The sequence below is a fragment of the Ovis canadensis genome, chromosome 5 (assembly GCF_042477335.2).
Source record: "Ovis canadensis isolate MfBH-ARS-UI-01 breed Bighorn chromosome 5, ARS-UI_OviCan_v2, whole genome shotgun sequence".
Classification (NCBI taxonomy): domain Eukaryota; kingdom Metazoa; phylum Chordata; class Mammalia; order Artiodactyla; family Bovidae; genus Ovis; species Ovis canadensis.
The window spans coordinates 19,376,561-19,397,869 of NC_091249.1; the positions used below are offsets into that span (position 1 = coordinate 19,376,561).

At 50.0% G+C, this 21,309-nt stretch overlaps 1 long non-coding RNA gene across 1 annotated transcript; it reads left to right on the top strand.

The window, feature by feature from the left end:
* Positions 1–689: 689 nt before the first annotated feature.
* Positions 690–18,709, top strand: LOC138440696 (uncharacterized). Its single transcript, XR_011257093.1, has 4 exons — positions 690–948; positions 17,930–18,030; positions 18,129–18,276; positions 18,442–18,709. It is a non-coding gene; the product is annotated as an uncharacterized lncRNA (long non-coding RNA).
* The last annotated feature ends 2,600 nt before the right edge of the window (positions 18,710–21,309 follow it).

The following is a 21,309-nucleotide window of genomic DNA, read 5'->3' on the forward strand; positions in this document are numbered from 1 at the left end:
GGGACTCCTGGCCCCAGGCATCCTTCCCTGTGCCTGCTCCCAGCTTCCTGGCCTCAGAGAGGGTGGGCAGCTGTTCAAAGCAGATCGTAAGGATGTGTAAAGTGTGAAAAGGATATGTGCAGGGAACGGGCTCAAGGACTTACTAGGGGTCACACAGAAAGGATCCCCGTGAAAGAATGGAGTCTAAGTCTCTCCCACCCCTGGCACACACCCACTTGCCGTGTGAGCCCAGCTATGCCTCCGGCAGCCCCTGAGGCTCAGTCTCAGCCTCTATGCAGGGGTTCAGAGGTTCCCCTGGCAATGCTCTGGGCTTAATAAACATCCTTGAGTAAACGTGCTACCATCGCGACTGTGGCTGTTTGGGAGGCTGGGTCTTCTGCACCCACATCTTGGCACACAGAGTAAGTGCTCAGTAAAGGGTGCAGGACTGAAGGGACAGGGATGCCCCACAGCCACCCCACCACATCCTCCTCTCGACCCCCACCCCCCCTGCAGAGGCCAAACCCTGGAGGCAAGGCAGAACGCTGAGTAATGCTGAACACGGCAGGGGCTCTTCAGCCAGGATTGTCATGCCCAGGCTTGACTAGGGGTGGGTGGGGCAGAGGGGGCGCTGTCCGGGATGGCATCACCGCAAGGTCAATATGGTGAGAAGCCAGCATTTACTGGACTCCAGGCTGTGGGCACAGTTCACACGCACTCCCGTTAATGGATAAAGGAACTGAGCCCCGGGGGACTGGTGTGTGTCTAGGGCTGAAATGCTGGACTCCACAATGGCCTGGGCTCATCAAGCCTTCGGCTGGGCCATCTGTTACCTGGCATTTCTGGGCTTGTGAGGGGATTCTGAGATCCTTCCATTTGTTACTGGTTTTCCTCCCAGTTTAAGAGCCTCGTGAAGAATTTGCCCTGATCCTTGATCCAACAATCTGGACAGCTCTTGGCTTCAGAGAGGTGAGTCTGGGTTCACGTTCCCATCCCTCTTCTCCCTGACTGTGATACCTGCAAAAAAGGATTTCAGCCTCAGTTTCCCCATCTGTAAAGGTGTAAGAGCACCCCCCACACACATACACACAGGGTCGTGTGTGAGTGGGAATTTGGCATGCACTGGGTATCAGTGTGTGTGTGTGCGTGCTTAGTCGCTCAGTCGTGTCCAACTCTTTACCCCGCCATGGACTATAGCCCGCCAGGCTCCTCTGTCCATGGAATTTTCCAGCCAAGAATACTGGAGTGGGTTGCCCTTTCCTCTTCCAGGGGCTCTTCCCTACCTAGAAGTTGAACCCACGTCTCCTGCATTGCAGGCAGATTCTTTACTGCTGAGCCTACAGGGAACGCAGGGGTCAGCATGGCCAGGATTCAAATCTCAGCAACCTACCCCCACCCACACCGCCTTGCTGTGTGACCACAGGCAAGTTACTCAACCTCTCTGGGCACCAGAACCAAGGCAGGGGTTTGGTTGTAGGAGAGAGAATAATCGTTACAGAAACCCTCGTATAGTTGTTACCCAGGGCACCCAGAGCAGCTGCTGCAGAAATACCCTCAGGTCACACACCAAGACAGGAACCCTGGTGCTGTGGGCCCCCCTCTTCCCACTAATGACCCCAGGCTGAGGACGATCTTGGTGGATGCAAGCTTCTCAAAAGACATGCTGGAAAGCTGATGTTTCAGTGCTCTACTTGCTTTCTGGGGTGTCAAGTTTAGTGTCTCCCGGGGCCCAGCTGCCAGCAAAGTCCGGCAGACCCTTGCCCGGCCTGGGGTCCCATACACGGGGCTTTCAGGCAAGGCACTCAAGGGGTCTCCCTGGGGTCGCGGAGAGGCCACCCCAAGGCTGCAGGGGCTGGTCTCTCCTTTGGGGACAGGACACAGGGTCACCTCCAGGAAGCAGGGGTCTTCCTGGAGAGAGATTTAGGACAAGACAGAAACCTGAGATGTGGAGGGGGCCCTGGAAGCCTGCTGGGTACCCCCAAGACCCAGATGGATCTCCTGCGGCCTCCAGCCGGGCCTTGCGGGCAGAGAGCCCAATTCCAGCTTTCCCTGGGGCTTCCTCAAAGCGTGCAGGACCCAAAAGCCCCTGGCCCAGGTCCCACCCCTGTGAAGGGCTTGGGTGAGCCCCACCCAGGGAAGCGGGGAGCTCGGGTCTGGGGGTGTTTCTCTTTCCTGTCCTGTCTCCCCTCTCTGTGCCGCACGTGTTTTGTGGGGGCAGGCACTTCTGTGGATCTCTGGGCAGCTGAAGGGAGGGCTTGGGTGAGGAGGGGGAACGGATTTCAAGTCAGGGGAGCAGCTCAGGCTGGACTGGAGCCCCTGGAGGTCTGGGAGCTCCTGAAACTCAGCTGCGACCACTGAGCCTCAGATTCCTCATCAGTGAAAGATGTTAGTTAATGTTACCCCTGACCGGAACTGTGGGAGCTCTCACAGGGACTAAGTCATGGGGCAGGGTCTGTTGCAACATTTGCTTGGCATCCATTAGAATTAAGTGTCAGGAACTCTCCAGCGGCCCAGTGGTTACAGCTCTCTGCCTCCGATGGCAGGGCCACAGGTTTGATCCCTGGTTGGGGAACTAAGATCCCACAAGCCTTGAGCCAAAAAAAGAAAAGAATTAAGCTTCCAGGCATGAACCCTGGCCAGTATCTCCTCAATTTAAACGCTGCCATTCTGACCTGTGGGCCTAGCATGGACTCAGACTCTTGGCTGGCATCGTGGCTGTGGTCAGACAAGGGGCTGACAGGAATCCCAGACTGGGGGACGGGTACCCTCTCCGGCAGATCCAATGCCTCAGGGGCCTGAATACAGCCTCTGCATTGGGCGATGAGTGACCCCCACCTGGGGCTGTAGGGACCCTCAGATTCCTGTTGCAGGAAGGGGGACCCCTTCCAGGGCCCGAAACTGGGCTCTTGTCTAACACTCGGAAATGAATTGTCCGAGGAGATACATGTGCTGACAAAGCAAGAGATTTTCTTGGGAAGGGGCGCCCGGGTGGAGAGCAGCAGGGGAAGGGAGCCCAGGAGGACTGCTCTGCCGTGCGGCTTGCAGGTTTTATGTTGATGGGATTAGTTTCCAGGTGGTCTTTAGCCAATCATTCTGACTCAGAGTCCTTCCTGGTGGCACACACATCGCTCAGCCAAGATGGATGCCAGCGAGAAGGACTCCGGGAGGTGGCCGGGCACATGGTGTCTCCTTTTGACCTTTCTCTAACTCTTCCAGTCGGTGGTGGCTTATTAGTTCTGTGTTTCTTACCAGGACCTCTTGTCCTAAAACAACGCCTATAAATGGTTGCTAGGGTGCCTGGCTAGGGTGGGCAATTTTAGACAGTGCGCTTTCCCTAACACTCCCAGCAGACTCGGTGCCGCCGGAGACAGAGGAAGCAGGGTCCAGAAAAAGTGGAATTTCTCATGGGCAAGGGGATGCTAGGCTGGAGGTTCCCTGGGGGTCAAAGAGGGAAGCACACAACAGACGGGGGAGTGTGTGCGCGCCCATTGCCTCCGGCATTACGAGCTGGATCCTGCCTCAGGGCCTTTGCACAAGCGACTTCCTCTACCAGTTACATTCTTCCCCTGAACCTGAGCGTGGCTGCTTACACGCCCCTCCAACCTTCCTAAAATAGACACAACCCTATTTTTCCTGACTGTCCATCATTTGCCTCCCCCACCAGAGTCACAGCAGGGATTTCTGTCTGCTTGCTTGCCACTGTGCCTGGCACACAGTAGGTGCTTAGTTAATACTGGCAGGAATATTGAGTGTATGTCCGATCTTTAGACAGAGAGATTCCCACACTGGCTGTGCCTCCTTCTGGTAGCCAGAATAATTTTTACTGAAGGCCTACTAAGTGCCTGGGGCTGAGGATGCAGCAAGCAGCTGCTGTGTTTTCATCTCTCTGGGTCTCAGATTCCATAGCTGAGAAATGCAGGGTACCAGACCACACACCTTGGCTTCCCAGGCAGTGCTAGTGGTAAAGAACGTGGCTGCCAATCCAGGAGGCATAAGAGACGTGGGTTCAATCGCAGAGTCGGGAAGATCCCTTGGAGGAGGGCATAGCAACTCACTCCAGTATTGTTGCCTAGAGAATCCCATGGACGGGGGAGCCCAGTGGGCTACAGTCCATGGGGTCGCAAGAGTCAGACACAACTGAAGTGACTTAGCACGCACGCAAACCACACAGGTCACCTAGTTTCCAGAGTCCACGGACCACCCCCCCTCTCCCAGTGTGGTCCAGATCTTGCAGTTGAGTGTGGGGCGGGGCTGTGGGTCTAGGGCCCTCAGTGTCGTCACTAGGCTCAGAGAAGACGGGGGTTTGCTTGGAGTCACACAGCACAGGTGAGGTTAGAGAGGGTTGAAAGCGCCTTCTGAGGTGTGACATCCCCTGCCCCCACCAAGTTACTCACACACACACACACACACACACACACACACACAGGAAGTCCCTCCAGATCCTGGTGTAGCCCATATCTCCTTCCACCCCCCTGGAGCCTCCCTGGAATGCAAGGAATTAGGGGAAATTGTAAGGGTTCCCACTGCCGGTAGCTTCAGTGGTGTTTGACACGCGATTGCTTCAAATCCAGGGCTAGTCTGGGCAAGCTCTGCCTCCCCTGCCCCCCACAAGCTTACCCACATCCCTGTTCCTGAATTCCCTCCTCCCCGCAGCCGAGGGCTAGGAACTGTGCCCTCCTAGAGATCCTGCTTTTGTGTTCTTGGGGTGCTGTGCCCCTTCGGGAGAGTCAATGGGCTTTCTGGGCCTCAGTATCCCCATCTGCGACCCCAGGAGGGGCTACTACAAGCCTAGAGTGGCCGAGTCCCACCCTGTCTGGCCACAAAGGAGACCGCTGATTCCCCCGTCAGTCCCGAAGATGAGCGGGATGTTCCCGCAGGATTCGCAGATGGGGAAACTGAGGCTGAGTGGCAGCTCTGGGTCTCTATGACATGGAACCACTGGTCAGATGTGGGGGCTTCCCAGGGGGAATCTCAGCACTTCCGCTTGGGCTTTAGTCTGAAGTCTGGGTTCCAGTCTTTTGAGTTTCCCTTCATTCGCAGCCCAGTCAGCAAATCTTTGTAGGATTTCTGCAGCTCCTGGAGTCTGGGGGTGTCTGGGCTGGATGGCGCTTCTGAGGGTCCTGGGAAAGCCAGAAGGCCCTCCTCAGCCAGTGTTGGTGCACCCCAGACATCACCCCCAGGGCATCAGCGGCATCAGAGAGCAGGTTGGTGAAAAGCCCAGGCATGTCTGTGCTTGGAGGGCTCTGAGCCAGAACTGACACCTTTGGACCTCCTGCATAGTCTGAGCTTATCCACTCTGGCCTGCCTGGTGTCTTCTGCTTGCCCTTGTGTGAAGAATAAATACTTAAGAGGTCCAAGTTGGGCCTGGTTCCAGGGATGTGCTCCTGGGGAAGCTGAGGCACCACTCAGAGCCTCAGTATCTTCCTCCATTAACTGAGAACATCATTCCAGCCTGATGGGCTTGGGGAAAGAATGATTTTGTCAAAAAACAAAATAAAAAGCCAACTTTATGCTGTGCTAAATTCCATAACAGGAGTTTAAGAGGTGGCTTTCTTCACCCATAGGATTCTCCCCTCTCTTCCCTCTGGTTAGGATCAAAGCCTGAAGATGTTAAAAAAAAAAAAAAGGAAGCAGAGGGAAAATGACCAGAAAGAGCCAGAAAGGATTACCTGGAGTAAGTCATGCTTCTCTATCACACCTCTGTTTCTTCACCTGGAAAATAAAGATTGAGACTCTCACTTGAGAGAAGATCAAATGTGGTATAAAGGACAGGGTCACACAGCAGGTGCTTAATAGACTGGCTAGTTTTGCAGTTACTCAGCCTCAGCTGGGGAACTCCTATCCATTCCTCAAAACCCTACTCAAAAAGCCCCTCCCACCTCTGACATTACTTTTCCAGGCTCAGCAGTGTGCTTCCAATCCACCCCTTTCTCCAGCCCAGCCTTGACCCCACAGCACTGGGAGTGTGTGTGCTTTGCCCTTTCTGCTCCAGACTGGGAGCATCTTGAAGGCTTAGGGATGAAACTTCTTTGTTTTTTTTGTTTTTAACTTTCTGTTTTGTATTAGGGCATAGCAGATTCACAATGTCATGATAGGCAGACAGCAAAGGGACTCAGCCATACATACCACATGTATTCATTCTCCCCCCTAACTCCCCTCCCATCCAGGCTGCCACATAACATTGTCCAGAGTTCCCTGTGCTATATGGTAGGATCTTGTTGGTTATCCATTTTATTTAAAAACTTTGAAACAAAACTTTTTATTTTGTATTGGAGTCTAGCCAGTTAGCAATGTTGTGATAATTTATCCGTTTTAAATATAGCAGTGTGTACACGTTGATCCCAAGCCCCCTGAGTCTGTGAGTGTTTTTTTTTTAAATGTTTTATTTTATTTTTTGGTCACACCATGGCCGTAACGTGGCATCTCAGGCATGTGGGATCTTAGTTCCCCAGCCAGGGATTGAACCCTGGCCCCCTGCATTGGAAGTGCAGAGTCTCAACCAACAGACCACCAGGGAAGTCCCTGTGAGTCTGTTTCTGTTTTGTAAATAAGTCAGATGAAGCTACTTTGGACCCTAATCCTTTGGCTGAGACTGAAGAGGAAGTGGCAGAGAATTGGAGTGCTGGAGCCTGGGGCAGGGAAGGCTGGCATCAGGTCTAGCCACCAGAGGATGGAGGGCTGGAGGGTGCCCCAGGAGCATCCTTTCCCGAAGGGTACCCAGCCTGTGCTCTGTTGCTCAGAACTCCTGGCCCCAGACATCCATCCCTGCGCCTGCGTCCAGCTTCCGGGCTTCACAGAGAATGGGCAGCTGTGGGAGGCAGACTGTGGGCGCTTGTAAAGTGTGATAGGGTGTGTGCAGTTTACAGGTACAAGGCGGGGGCACAGCAAGTCTCTCTCACTGGAGCAATGACATCCAGGCCCTCCCCACCTACAGCTGTGTAAGCCCACCAAACCTCAGGCTCCATTTGGTCTTAGCCTTGGATTGCGTGCAGTGAGATTGCCCTACGGCAGCAGGCGGTGGAGAGGAGGGTTGAGGCTCTGCCTGTGATGCCCCAGGTGCTCAGCACCTGCTCCGTAAGACATCTGGCTGCTCCCGTCACCATCACGTCCATGTGACTGCAGCTGTTTAGGAGACTGGACCAGTCTTCTTCCCATACGACTCATTCCCTTTATAGGGATAAGGAAACCAAGACTCTGGGGGAAGTAAGGTGGGTAGAGTTGTCAGGGACAATTCCACTTTGGGATCGCGCACGTGTCCGCACAGGCCATGACTTCATCCAAGTGAGTCTTGTCAGAATGCCTGGGTTCCCTGGGAACCCAGAGCTTGGAGGCCGGGGAGGAATTTTGGGGAAGTCATCTCTGCTCCCCTCCCTGCCTCTCCTGGGAAACGTTCACAGGACTCTCATGCCTCCCAGGTATGCGCCTCCCCAGAAAATTAACAGAAATTCACCTTTAAAAATGAACAATCGGGTGACTTTTAGTACATTCACAATGCTGTACTACCACCACCCTATAGTTCTGAAAGATTCCCGTCACCATAAAAGGAGACCCCACCCCTGTTAGCAGTCACTCCCCATCCTCCTGCCCCTAGCCCCCGGCAACCGCTAGTCAGCTTTCTATCTCCATGGATTTGCCTGTTCTGGACATTTCACATTAAACATTCTTTCCCCACGTGAACAGTTCTCTGATGCCAGCTGGGTGCCTTCTGCGGCTGCTAAGTCGCTTCAGTCGTGTCTGACTCTGTGCGACCCCATAGACTGCAGCTTACCCGGCTCCTCCGCCCATGGGACTTGCCAGGCAAGAGTACTGGACGGGGATGCCATTGCCTTCTCCAATGCAAGAAAGTGAAAAGTGAAAGTGAAGTTGCTCAGTCGTGTCCGACTCTGTGCAACCCCGTGGACTGCAGCCCACCAGGCTCCTCCGCCCATGGGATTTGCCAGGCAAGAGTACTGGAGGGGGGTGCCATTGCCTTCTCCAGGTGCCTTCTAATTCAACTCAATTAGGGTTTCCTGGTGGCTCAGACGGTGAAAAATCTGCCTGTAATGTGGGAGACCTGGGTTTGATATCTGGGTCAAGAAGATCCCCTCGAGAAGAGAATGGCTACCCACTGCAGTATTCTTGCCTGGGAGAATCTCACTGGACAGAGGAGCCTGGCCGGCTACAGTCCGTGGGGTTGTAAAGAGTCAGACACCACAGCTTCACTTTATGTCACTGTCCACCCAGAGGTAGGGCTTCCCTTGTGGCTCGGTGGAAAAGAAACCGCCTGCCAGGAGATGCAGGTTCGATCCTTAGGTCGGGAAGACCCCCTGGAGAAGGAAATGGCAACCCATTCCAGTGTTCTTGCCTGGGAAATCCCATGGACAGAGGAGCCTGGCGGGCTACAGTCCATGGGGTGGCAAAAGGGTTGGACACAACTTGGTGACTTAACAGCAACAACCCAGACATGACATCAGACCCCACAACTTCAGGGCTCCCTCCATCACCACCTGTCTTCAGATGCCCGTCAGAAGTCCAAATTGTCACCTGTACTTCTGACCAAATGGCTGTATCAAAGGTTTCCACCATCCCCTTTTTGGGTTTGATTAATTTGCTAGGGCAAGTTAGAGAACTCAAGAAACCCATTTACTCACTAGACCACAGGTTTATTACAAAGGATATTAAAGGAAATGGACCAACCGGCAGATGGAAGAGATGCATAGACCAAGGTGCGTAGGAAGGGCACGGGTTTCTATGCCCTCCCCAAGCGCGCTACTCTCCCAGGACCTCCGTATGTTCATCAACCCAGAAACTCTCCAAGCCTATCTTTTGGGGCTTTATGGAGGCTTCGTTCCACAGGCACAGTTGATTAAGGCATTGGTTGTTGGTGACTGAAATCTAGCTCTAGCCCCTCTCCCACCCCTGAAATTGGCAGGAGGGGGTGGAGCTGAATGTTCAGCCCTCTGATCACACGGTTTGTGCTCTTAGCAACCAACCCCCACTCTTGGGTTGTTTCCCCAAAGTCACCTCTATTCCGTAACAAAAGACACCTTTGTCTCATCACAGAAGACCCCGAGGACTTTAGGAGTTCTATGCCGCTCTGTGCTGTGCTCAGTGGCTAAGTCGTGTCCGACTCTTTGCGACCCCATGGACTGTAGCCCACCAGGCTCCTCTGTCCATGGGGATTCTCTAGGCAAGACTACTGGAGTGCATTGCCATGCCCTCCTCCAGGGGATCTTCCCGACCCAGGGATCTACCTGGGGTCTCCCGCTTTGCAGGTGAATTCTTTACCAGCTGAGTTACCAGGCAAACCCATAAGCCACAATATACACATCTAAATGGGATCACACAGCATGTGACCTTTTGAATCCGGCTTCTTTCACTCAGCATGTTTTCCTGGTCCATCTCTGTTGGGCCGTCTATCTGTGCTTTATTCCTTTTTATGACTGACTAATGGTCCAGTGTGTGAAGACACCACACTTTGTTCATCAGTTCATCCACTGATGATCGTTTGGGCTGTTTCCACCTTTTGAATTACTGCTGAGTAGCGCTTTCTTGAGCATCCATACATGAAGATTGGAGGGTCTGTTTTTAATTCTCGTGAGGTTGTACCCAGAAATGGAATTGCTGGCTCATATAGTCATCTATGTTTAACTTTCTGAGGCATGACCAGAATGTTTTCATAGCCCTCTGTCTTTTATTATTATTAATTTTTTAGTATTTTTTTTACTGCACCGTGCTAGGTCTTAGTTCCCTGACCAGGGATTGAACCCAGGCCCCCTGCGTTGGGAGCATGGGGTCTTAGCCACTGGACTACCAGGGTAGCTCCCAGATGCCTTTTATTTTTAAACATTTATCAAAGATATAAGTTATGGAAAGAAAAAAGGACTAATCTTAGCTGTTCAGCCTGATGACATTTCACATAACCACTTCCCAAAATGAGTTTCCAGGACATTCCCAGCTTCACCACTCTCCCTACCTCCTGTAACAGCTGTGCCCACCTCTGTTACATGGGTGGGTTTTCCCATTCTCTAATTCGATATAAATGGAACCAGCCAGTGCAGCCTCTTTCCTGCCTGGTGACTTTCACTCAATACCATGTCTGCGAATGGTTGTGTTCTTCATCTGTCATGCGGCGCATTCTTTTTCCTTGCTGTATAGTATTCCACTGGGCATGTCCAGGAGTGGAGCTGATGGCTCATGAGTGGGTGTCTGTCACTTTACAAGCAGGACAGTAATTAGTTCCCTTTATTCCTGGAACTTCTCAAGGGGGCACAGCCCAGGGGTGGTCCCTAGGGACAGGAAAAGGGAACATTAGCTCCATGGTGTTTCCACTTTATCACATTCTGGAATGCTGGCAACCAAGCCAATTTGGCCCCCCTTCACAGCATCTTTAGCTGATGACCTCACAGCCTTGGCCAAGCTGGGAGGAGTGGTGGGGCAGACTGCAGGCAGCCAGCCAGTGATGAGCTCTGTAATCTTCACTGGCAGCTTCCATGGGCTCCAGAAGCCAAGCCAGGGCAGCGGTATAAACAGGTCACAGAGACCGGTCATGCTGCTCCCTCCCCTTGGCTTAGCTCCCAACCACTTAGAATTTTCCCCACTACCTCCTGCTGGCCATAGACACCCTCCTCAAACATGCTCCCCACACAAGAAACAACCCAAACCCAGCTGTTTGTTTCTCATGATGTAAGGCAAACATGGTCATGTCACGAAATCTGGAAGAGATGAAAAAGCAGGTTATTTAAAAATCTCTGAGTTCAACAGGCAAGGATAATCACTGTTGTATCACTGCAAACATACCTCCAGGTCAACGTGTATGTGTCATCGAGGGGAGTCCACGGGCAGCCTGGGTTCGAATCCTGGCTTAGTCCTTGAAATGCCAAGCAGATTAGGGAACCTCAGTTCCTCTCCAAACCCCAGTTTCTCAGTGCAACCTGCTTCTCTGTGTTACCCCCTTATAGGGTAGTGCCGGTTAGATTGGTTGGAGTGTAATCCCAATGTTTTAGAATTAATAACACATTATTTGGGGTAGCTGGCCAATCAATAATGTCTCAGCTTCAGCCAGAGTTGGGTTCAGACAAGCCTGGGTAAGTTTGCTTACAAAGAATGGCCCCCACTGGCAAACTCTTATTTATCTCTTCAGCCCCAGCTTTGAGACCCTGTCTTCCAATAAGTCTTCCTTGTTCTCTGCCCTGGTTCCCTCAGGCTAAGGGGGAGCCTCCATCTGGCTCCATCCTGACCGCACAGAGCTGGAGGGTCTGAGTCTGGTTCTATGTCCTGCCAGACCAGAGCTTTCTCAAGGACCGAGCCCCTCTGTTACTTTGTTAGTTTCCTGTGGCTTCCAGAACACATCGCCATAAACGGGCTGGCTTAAAAACAACAGGAGCTTATTCTCTCACAGTTCTGGAGGCCAGAAGTTTGAAACTAAGGTGCCAGCAGGGCCCTGCTCCCTCCAGAGGCTCTAGGAGAGGAAGCTTCCTTGTCTTTTTCAGCGCCCGGGGCTCCAGGCATTTCCTGGCTTGTGGCTCCATCACTGCAGTCTCTGCCTCTGATTTCCCACGTCCTTCCCTTCTTCTCTATCTTCCCTCTTTTCTGTAAAAAATAACTTTAGTTATTTCTCTGTTTTTATTGACTTATTGTTATTTTTGGTCATGCTGGGTCTTCAAAGGCTTTCTCTAGTTGCAGCGAGTGGGGACCTCTCATTGCGGTACATGGACCTCTCATTGCGGTGCACGGACCTCTCATTACGGCGGCTTCTCTTGCTGCAGAGCACAGGCTCCAGGCGCACGGACCTCCGCAGTTGCGGCATGCAGGCTCAGCCGTTCTATTACATGGGCTCAGCTGCCCCTCTGCTTGTGAGATCTCCTGAACCAGGGCTTGAACTCACCTTCCCTGCATTGGCAGGTGGACTCTTGTCCACAGCACCACCAGGGAAGCCCCTTGTTTTCCTTTTTTAAAAGATATGTATTTGCTTACTTGGCTATGCCAGGTCTTTAGATTTGGTATGTGAACTCTTAGTTTCAGCATATGGAATCTACTTGCCTGAGCAGTGATCCGACCTGCACCCCCTGCACCCCGAGGTCGGGGTCTTAGCCACTGGACCACCAGGAAAGTCCTTATCTCTCCTCTTTTCTAAGGACAATCTGTCGGTATATTTAGGGCCCAGTGTAAATCCAGAACAAAACAACCTCATTTCAAGATATTTAATTTAACTACATCTGCAAAGACCTTTTTTTTTTTTTTTCTCAAATAAGGTCACATTCACGGGGATTGAGGTTAGGTATGGATCTTCAAGGTAGGTGTGGTCCAGAGAAGAGCCCTGAGAGACATCGCAGCAGCGAATGGCAGTGGCGGCATGGGGATACCTAGATCTGCAGCAGAGTGTGGAGCAAAGAAATAAACACCAGGGGAAAAAGTTTTGAACACCTGCTGTTGCCAAAGGGAGCTCAGGTCAGTTCACTCTACACGCAACATGGCTGTGTTGAAGAGAAGTCCAACAGTCATTGCAGGGCGCCAAGCAAGGGAAGGGAAGACAAGCCTCCAAACCACTGCACCTTGGACCTTGAGTTAGGAGTTTGGTTTTTTTTTTAAGGGGGAGAACAAAGAGGCTGGAATTAATCATCCTGTGGCATTGTTGTGACTTTTTAAGAATTTTAAATCTTTTCTTTGTTGGTGAATGTGGGCTGCCCTGCTGTACGTAGGATCTTAGTTCCCTGATCAGGCATCGAATCCGCCTCCTCCGCATTGGAAGGTGGTTTCTCAACCTCTGGGCTGCCAGGGAAGTCCCGCTATGACATTTCTTCCTCTCTTTTGTTATTTATTTATGTCGTGTGCTCAGTCGCTCAGTTGCGTCCGACTCTTTGCCCCCCCCCCCCCCCCATGGACTGCATCCTGCCAGGCTCCTCTGTCCGTGGAATTTTCCAAGCAAGAATACTGGAGTGGGCTACCAGTTCCTATGCCAGTGATCTTCCCAACTCAGGAGTCAAACCTGCGTCTCGTGTGTCTCCGGCATTGGCAGGTGGATTCTTTACCCCTGTGCCACCTGGGAGGCCCCTGTTTATTTTATCCTATTTTTGGTGGCCCTGGGTCTTTGTTGCTGTGCTCGGGCTTTCTCTAGTTGCAGAGAGCAGGGGCTACTCTCTTGTTGTGGATCACAGACTCTAGGCATGTGGGCTTCAGTAGCTACAGCTTGTGAATGCAGTAGTTATGGTGTATGGGTTTAGTTGCTCCGAGGCATGTGGAATCGTCCTGGACCAAGGATCAAACCCATGTCCCCTGCGTTGGCAGGCAGATTCTTATCCACGGTATCACTAGGGAAGTTCCGCTATGACATTTCTTAATCGTAGTTCCAAGCATCAGATGTCTCTGGTTTACGATTTTCCGGCCAGGTGCTCCGTGCCTCCAGGATCTGTGAGTTCATGTTGCCCTGGAGAAACAACCTGAGTTTGTACATTAGTGATATTATCTCCAACGATCATTTTGGTACATTAATACTGTTATCGACATCAGCAATTGTAATCATCTGACTGGTTGATTAGTGTTCAGTTAGCACAGGATTGAGGTCACACGGGACAAGAAAGGGAATAAAGTTTGGGACAGATGAATTAATCATAAACTTGGTAAGGGAACTCTTTTTTTTGCGGGGGGGGGGGGGGGGGCGGCGCTCAGTCCAGCAGGTAAGACATAATCCTTATAAGACCTGATAAGGTGGAATCAGTGTCTTCATTTCAAGGGTGACAAATTGAGGCCAGAGAGGCGGGTGTGCCAAGGCCAGAAATCAGTGAAGCTGGGCTTGGAGCCCGAGGCAGTCAGCTTACTGGAGCCTTTAGAACAGGGAATACGGCTGCCCTCAGGGATGAGCATGCGATGGCGGGTGGGGAGGGAGATGAACTTGCCCTCCTCCCTTCCAAGTTACTGGCTGCGACCCCCTGTAATAAAAATAGACTGGCAAGAGAGAAACACACAGAAGTTTGACATGTGTACTTCAGACGGAAATGAGTAAAGCTCCCCAAAAGTGCCTAAGCCACTCCCTTAAATACCATCTTTCAGTTCGGTTCAGTCTCTCAGTTGTGTCTGACTCTGCGACCCCATGGACTGCAGCACGCCAGCCTTCCCTGTCCATCACCAACTCCCAGAGCTTGCTCAAACTCATGTCCATCGAGTGGGTGATGCCATCCAACCATCTCATCCTCTGTCGTCCCCTTCTCCTCCTGCCTTCAATCTTTCCCAGCATCAGGGTCTTTCCAATGTGTCAGTTCTTCGCACCAGGTGGCCTAAGGATTGGAGTTTCAGCTTCAGCATCAGTCTTTCCAATCAGTCAGGACTGATTTCCTTTAGGATTGACTGGTTTGATCTCCTTGCAGTCCAAGGGACTCTCAAGAGTTTTACCTAAAGACAAAAGAAGGGTGTTGGCTACTATATAAAAAATAGATATCTAAGGAGAGCCTACTGTATAGCCCAGGGGAAAAAAGCATAAGGTACTGCTGAGTCCTGCCCCAAGGACTGTGAGGCCTTGCGTGCGGAGCCCGGAACCAAAGTCACCTTTGAAGCTGACTGAGCCCCTTTGTAACTGTTGCCAAAAGTCCCTGATGATCACTAACAAGCTTCCTGACTCCCAGTTAGGTGAAGATGGCCACTCCAGCAACACCCTATAGCGCGCCCCAACCAATCATCTAATGCCAACCGTCTGGCAGGAATTTTCTTCATCTTGAGGCTGTTAACCCACGAAAATTGTTGACTCTCCCTGGTCAGGGTCAGGAGGTCTGCACTGCGCTCGCAGTGCCCGCTTTATCTCTGTCCCTTGTTCTTAATAAATGCACTCCCTTCTGAAATGCTCTGTGCCTGGAAATTCTCCAACCTGCGCTTGGACTGCCTCAGCAGGTGTGATATGTTTGCAGGACATATATTAAGTTAACCTTAAAAATGCATTCCAATATACAGTGTGTGTGTGTGTGCGCGTGTGTTCAGTCGTATCCATCTCTTTGCAACCCCAGAGACTGTAGCCCACCAGGCTCCTCTGTCCATGAGATTGTCCAGGCAAGAATACTGGAGTGGCTGGGCATTTCCTTCCCCTGGGAATCTTCCCGACCCAGGGATCGAAACTCAGTCTCTTGTGTCTCCTACATTGCAGGCAAATTCCTTACCACTGTGCCACCTGGGATTGATTCCACTTGTGGGAAGTACCTAGAATAGTCAAATTCATAGAGTCAGAAGGTACATTGGTGGATGCCAGGGACTGGCGGCTGGAGGAGGGGAGGGAGTTAGTATTTAATGGGAAGAGTTTCAGCTTAAGAACGTAAAAATTTTGGGAGACAGATGATGTTGGACAACAATGTGAACATATTTAGTGCCGCTGAACTGTATGGTTAAATATGGTTAAAATAGTATGTTTTATGTGACTTTTATCAGAATAAAAACACTTTTTTTTTTTAAGCTATTGGTGGGGGCTATTGAGGCCAATTCTGGGAAATGACCAGGAAAAGCAGAGTAAACAAGGATTTGTTCTGCAGTTTGGGGAGGAGATTTTGTGTGTGTGTGTTTAATTTAATTTTTTTTTTTTCCGCTACATCGTTCAACTTGCAGGATCTTAGTTCCCCAACCGGGGACTGAGCCTGGGCCCCTGCAGTGAAAGCGCGGGGTCCTAACCCCTGGACCTCCAGGTTTTAATTCATGCTTTCTCCGTGTAGAAGATTCTCCCGTCCTTTGGAGCTGTTCTTCTCCGGGCACACAAAGGGACCCACACTTACAAACGGAGATTTCCTCTATAAACGGGAATGGAAATGTCTCTTACAAAAGCATAACTTCTACTCTGTTTTCAGAGCTTCTCCAGTATCTGCAGTTTTTTTTCAAAAGAATCCTTATGCTGAAGAGGCATCTTCTGCTGCCTTAAGATGGGGCTGAAACACTGGTGATGTCAGGCTTAAAATAGGCTTGCAGTACCTGGGCGCTGTGGGAAGAAGCCAGGGGCAGGGAAGGGAGATCCAGGTTCGAATCCTGATTCTGCCAGTTCCTGGCTGTGGGGCCTTGAGCAGGTGGCTCGGCCTCTCTACGCCACTCTTCCTTCAGCGTCCCGAACCCTGGGCTGGACGCAGCTGTGAGGATCCGCAGGTCTTTCTCCTTGTGCTCGCTGGGGAGGTGTTTTAAAGGAACGCATCTGTTCAGCTATCCATTCACTCCTTATTTGTTCATCCCACAAATATTTCTTTCCCCTCTATTATGTGCCTGGACTCCTTTCAAGTGGCAAAAGAAAGGCTCTAGGCATGGGAGAGGGAGAGGAAAGGGTGATCCTGGCAGGGGAACACAGCATATTCAAAGGCCCTGAGGTCAGACAGGCAATGCCAGGCACCAGGCCGGTAAAGGAACTCGAAAGTTGACCCGGGCCCATGAGGCCGTTCACAGCAAGCGGGCCTGGTTCAGATCCCAGTTTGACTTCTTGGCTCTGTGACCTGGGCAAGCAAGCACTTCACATTCTGTAATCTTTTGCTTTTCAAAGGTAGTTTTCCTCACCTGGAGAGGTTTTTTTTAAGCTCTTCATAGTCAAGGTAAGTTTAAAAAAATCTGTGAGTGTGTGAATGCACCCCGAAAGTGCCCAATTGATGGCCAGGGTCATGTAAACAAAGACATAGTTAATAATCAATGTATTATTGATATATTAAGTATATTAATTAATGACTATAGTAGTATCAATAATGAACCATAATGGAAAATAGTTTTTTAAATTACATTGATATTAGTATTGAATATCATTCTCTATGCTATACAATAGGACCTTGGTTTTTTGTTTTGTTTTTTTTTGGCTCCATTGTAAGGTGTGTGGGATTTTAGTTCCTGGACCAGGGATTGAACTCATGTCCCCTACAGCGGAAGCTCAACATTCAGAAAACTAAGACCATGGCACCCAGTGCCATCACTTCATGGGAAATAGGTGGGGAAACAGTGGCTGACTTTATTTTTTTAGGCTCCAAAACCACTGCAGATGGTGACTGCAGCCATGAAATTAAAAGACGATTACTCCTTGGAAGGAAAGTTATGACCAACCTAGATAGCATATTAAAAAGCAGAGACATTACTTTTGTCAATAAAGGTCCATCTAATCTAGTCAGGCTATGTTTTTTCCAGTAGTCATGTATGGATGTGAGAGTTGGACTATAAAGAAAGCTGAGTGCTGAAGAATTGATGCTTTTGAACTGTGGTGTTGGAGAAGACTCTTGAGAGTTCCTTGGACTGCAAGGAGATCCAACCAGTCCATTCTAAAGGAGATCAGTCCTGGGTTTTCATTGGAAGGACTGATGTTGAAGCTGAAATTCCAATACTTTGGCCACCTGATGGGAAGAGCGGACTCATTTGAAAAGACCCTGATGCTGGGAAAGATTGAAGGCAGGAGGAGAAGGGGACAGCAGAGAATGAGATGGTTGGATGGCATCACCGACTCAGTGGACGTGGGTTTGGGTAAACTCCGGGAGTTGGTGATGGACAGGGAGGCCTGGCATGCTGTGGTTCATGGGGTCACAAAGAGTCAGACACGACTGAGCGACTGAACGGAACTGAACAGTGGAAGCACCAAGTCTTAACCACTGGACCTCCAGGGAAGTTTCAATAGGACCTTGCCTTAAAAATTTTTTTTAAATTGTGGTAAAATACACACAGGGGCTTCCCAGTGGTAAAGAACCGGCCTGCCAGTGCAGGAGATGCAAGAGATAAGGGTTTGATCCCTGGGTCAAGAAGATCCCCTGAAGTAAGTAATGGAAACACACTCCAGTATTCTTGCTGGGAAAATTCCATGGACAGAGGAGTCTGGTGAGCCCCCAGAGTCCATGGGGTTGCACAGGGGCCAACATAACTGAGTGACTGACCACACACACACAAAAGACACACAACATAAAGTGTATCTTTTTAACCATTTAAACGTGCACCTTAGCAGCATTTAGTGCCTTCTCAGTGTGGTGTAACCATCACCATTATCTATCTCCAGAACCCTTCCAGCAACACAAAACGATTGAAGCAGGAGGAGAAGGGGACAGCAGAGAATGAGATGGCTGGATGGCATCACCGACTCAATGGACATGGGTTTGGGTAAACTCTGGGAGCTGGTGATGGACAGGGAGGCCTGGCATGCTTTTGTGCAGCACAAAAGTCCCCACTAGTTGTCACTCCCCATGACCCTCCCGCAGCCCTCGGCAACCGCTGAAACGGCCTTAGACACCAGAGAGGTGAGAGAAGCAGATGAAGAAGGGAGGGGATTCTTGAGTTCGTCTTGCCAAGCAACGCACAGGGAAGCAGCTTGCTGAAGCCCCTCTGGCTGTAACCTGCTTTCACGGAGTAAGCTTGCTTTAGTGCTTTCCTCCTTTCACTCTTTTCTTCCTCTCTTGGACTGCCTGCCTTCCCCAGTGTCACGTAGCCCAGTTGCTTTACAGGAACTTGCAGTCAGCGCTTGTCCAACTAAGGCTGATGGGGACCACTGACCCTAAAACTTGGCCTGTGTAGGTGTTGGATGAATGATCTTTTGACGTTAGAGGATCAGAAAAGTCCACCCTCAGGTTATGCTAAGCACCTCCATGTTTGAAGATGCGGAAGCAAGTAAGCCGTATACACCTGTGCAGATCACCAATTACGTCACCTTTTCTCCTACCTCCAAACCTTTCCCCATGCCCAAGACTGCGCTGCTTATCCTGTAGATATCCCAGCCCCCTCACCTTGTTCTTCCGTCTCCTCGCTTGACTGCCTGGTGAATAAATTCTTTCTCTGCTGCAAACCTCAGGATTTCAGCATTTGGCTTGCTGCGTGCCAGGCGAATGGGCCCAGTTCTGTGACGCTGGGATTGACATGCATATACAAGTTTCTGTTTGAACACCTGTCCAGTTCTCTTGGGAATATACCAAAGCCTGGAATTGCTGGGTCATGTAGTAATTTTATGTTTAACTTGTTGAGAAATCGCCAAGCCTTCTCTTGTCAGTTTAGTGTTTCATCGTGAAATATTCCAGGCATACAGAAAGTGTCAGTTATAAAGAACAAACACCCATGTACCTGGTGCCCTGATGAAAAAACATTCCCAAGACAGTTGAAGCCACTGTACACCCCTACCACTCATCAAGCCCTTGTCTAAAATTGGGATTTGATCGTCCCCATATATATGTGTATATATACACCTGCATGCTCAGTTGCTTAGTCGAGTCTGACTTTTCTGTGACCCCACGAACTGTAGTCCTCCAGGCTCTTCTGTCCATGGAATTCTCCCGGCAAGAATACGGGAGTGGGTTGCCATTTCCTTCTCCAGGGGATCTTCCCGGCCCAGAGATGGAACCCATGTCTTCTGAGACTCCTGCACTGGCAGGTGGATCCTTATCTCTGAGCCACCTGGGAAGTGCATGTGTACATATAAATATACATGTATATACGTATGTATGTATGTATCTATGTATGTATGTGTGTGTTACATCGCTTCAGTCACACCTGACTTTTTGCAACGCTATGGACTGTAGCCCACTAGGGTCCTCTGTCCACAGAATTTCCAGGCAAGAAAACTGGAGTGGATTGCCATGCCCTCCTCCAGGAGATTTTTCCCAACCCAGGGTTTAAACCTGAGTTTCTTTTGTCTCCTGCATTGCCAGGTGGGTTCTTTACCACTAGCACCACCTGGGAAGCCTCTCTCTCTCTCTCTCTATATATATATATATATATATATATATATATATATATACACACACACATACATACATACATATGGTAAGTGTATTTAAAACTTTATCAGCAAAACGGTGCAGTGAAGACGTGGGAATACCAAACCACCTTACCTACCTCCTGCGAAACCTACATGCAGGTCAAGAAGCAACAGTTAGAACCAGACATAAAACAGTGGACTGGTTAAAAATTGGGAAAGGAGTACATCAAGGCTGTATATTGTTACCCTGCTTATTCAACTTATATGCAGAGTATATCATGAGAAATGCTGAGCTGGTTGAAGTACAAGCTGGAATCAAGATTGCTGGGAGAAATATTAACAACCTCAGATATGCAGCTGACACCACCCTTATGGCAGAAAGCAAAGAGGAACTAAAGAGCCTCTTGATAAAAGGTTAAAGAGTAGAATGAAAAAGCTGGTTTAAAAACTCAATATTCAAAAAACAAAGATCATGGCATCCAGTTCCATCACTTCATGGCAAATAGTTGGGGAAACAATGGAAACAGTGATGTTTTCTTGGGTTCTAGAATCAATGCAGATGGTAACTGCAGCCATGAAATTAAAAGACATTTGCTCCTGAAAGAAAAGCCATGACCAACCTAGACAGCATATTAAAAAGCAGAGATATCACTTTGCCGACAAAGGTCCATGTAGTCAAAGTTATGACTTTTCCAGTAGTCATGCGTGGATGTGAGAGCTGGAGCATAAAGAAAGCTGAGCGCCAAAGAATTTATGTTTTTGAACTGTGGTGTTGGAGAAGACTCTTGAGAGTCCCTTGGGCTGCAAGGAGGTCAAACCAGTCAATCCTAAAGGAAATCAACACTGAATATTCATTGGAAGGACTGATGCTGAAGCTGAAGCTCCAATACTTTGGCCACTTGATGCAAAGAACTGATGCACTGGAAAAGACCGTGATGCTGGGAAAGATTGAAGGCAGGAGGAGAAGGGGACGACAGAGGATAAGATGGCTGGATGGCATCACAGACTCAATGGACATGAATTTGAGCAAACTATGGGAGTTGGTGAAGGATGGGAAGCCTGGCTTGCTGCAGTCCATGGGGTCGCAAGAGTCAGACACGACTAAGCAACTGGACAACAGCAAGGAATATCAAACCTCTCCTTCCCCTACAGGACCATCAAACAAAACTCTCAGAATCCACTTTTTAGAACTCTGGAGAACAGAAGTTTGCAGCAACAAAGCGAATGTTGAAACAAGAAAAAGGCAACTTGAAAATGGTAGGAAAGCTTTGCGGCATTTCCGCTTGCCCTCACCATACCCACTCTGCAGCTCGGCAGTGGTCTCGGTCACCCCTGTTTCCCAGAACAGGAACCTGGTCCCCGGATCTGGAGGGAGCAGGGCAGATCTCATTCACAGACCATTTTGTAGGTCTATTTTAACCTGCCTGGAAACTTCCTGAAGGACTGGCATGGGCGCTCACTTCTGAATTGCCTAACTTGAAGCTCAGGCTGGAAAAGTGGTAGGCTTTGCTCAAAAGCACCTCAAGCTGAACCAACCACATACAGACACCTAGGGTAAAAGGTTGTGGGAAAGCGTATTAACAGCCGCTTACTCCCCGGGAGGAAAAGCTGTGGGGATATTCTTTAGGAAATTAGGCCATTCAAAAGCATGTGTATATATGGGACTTCCCTGGTGGCAGAGTGGATAAGAATTC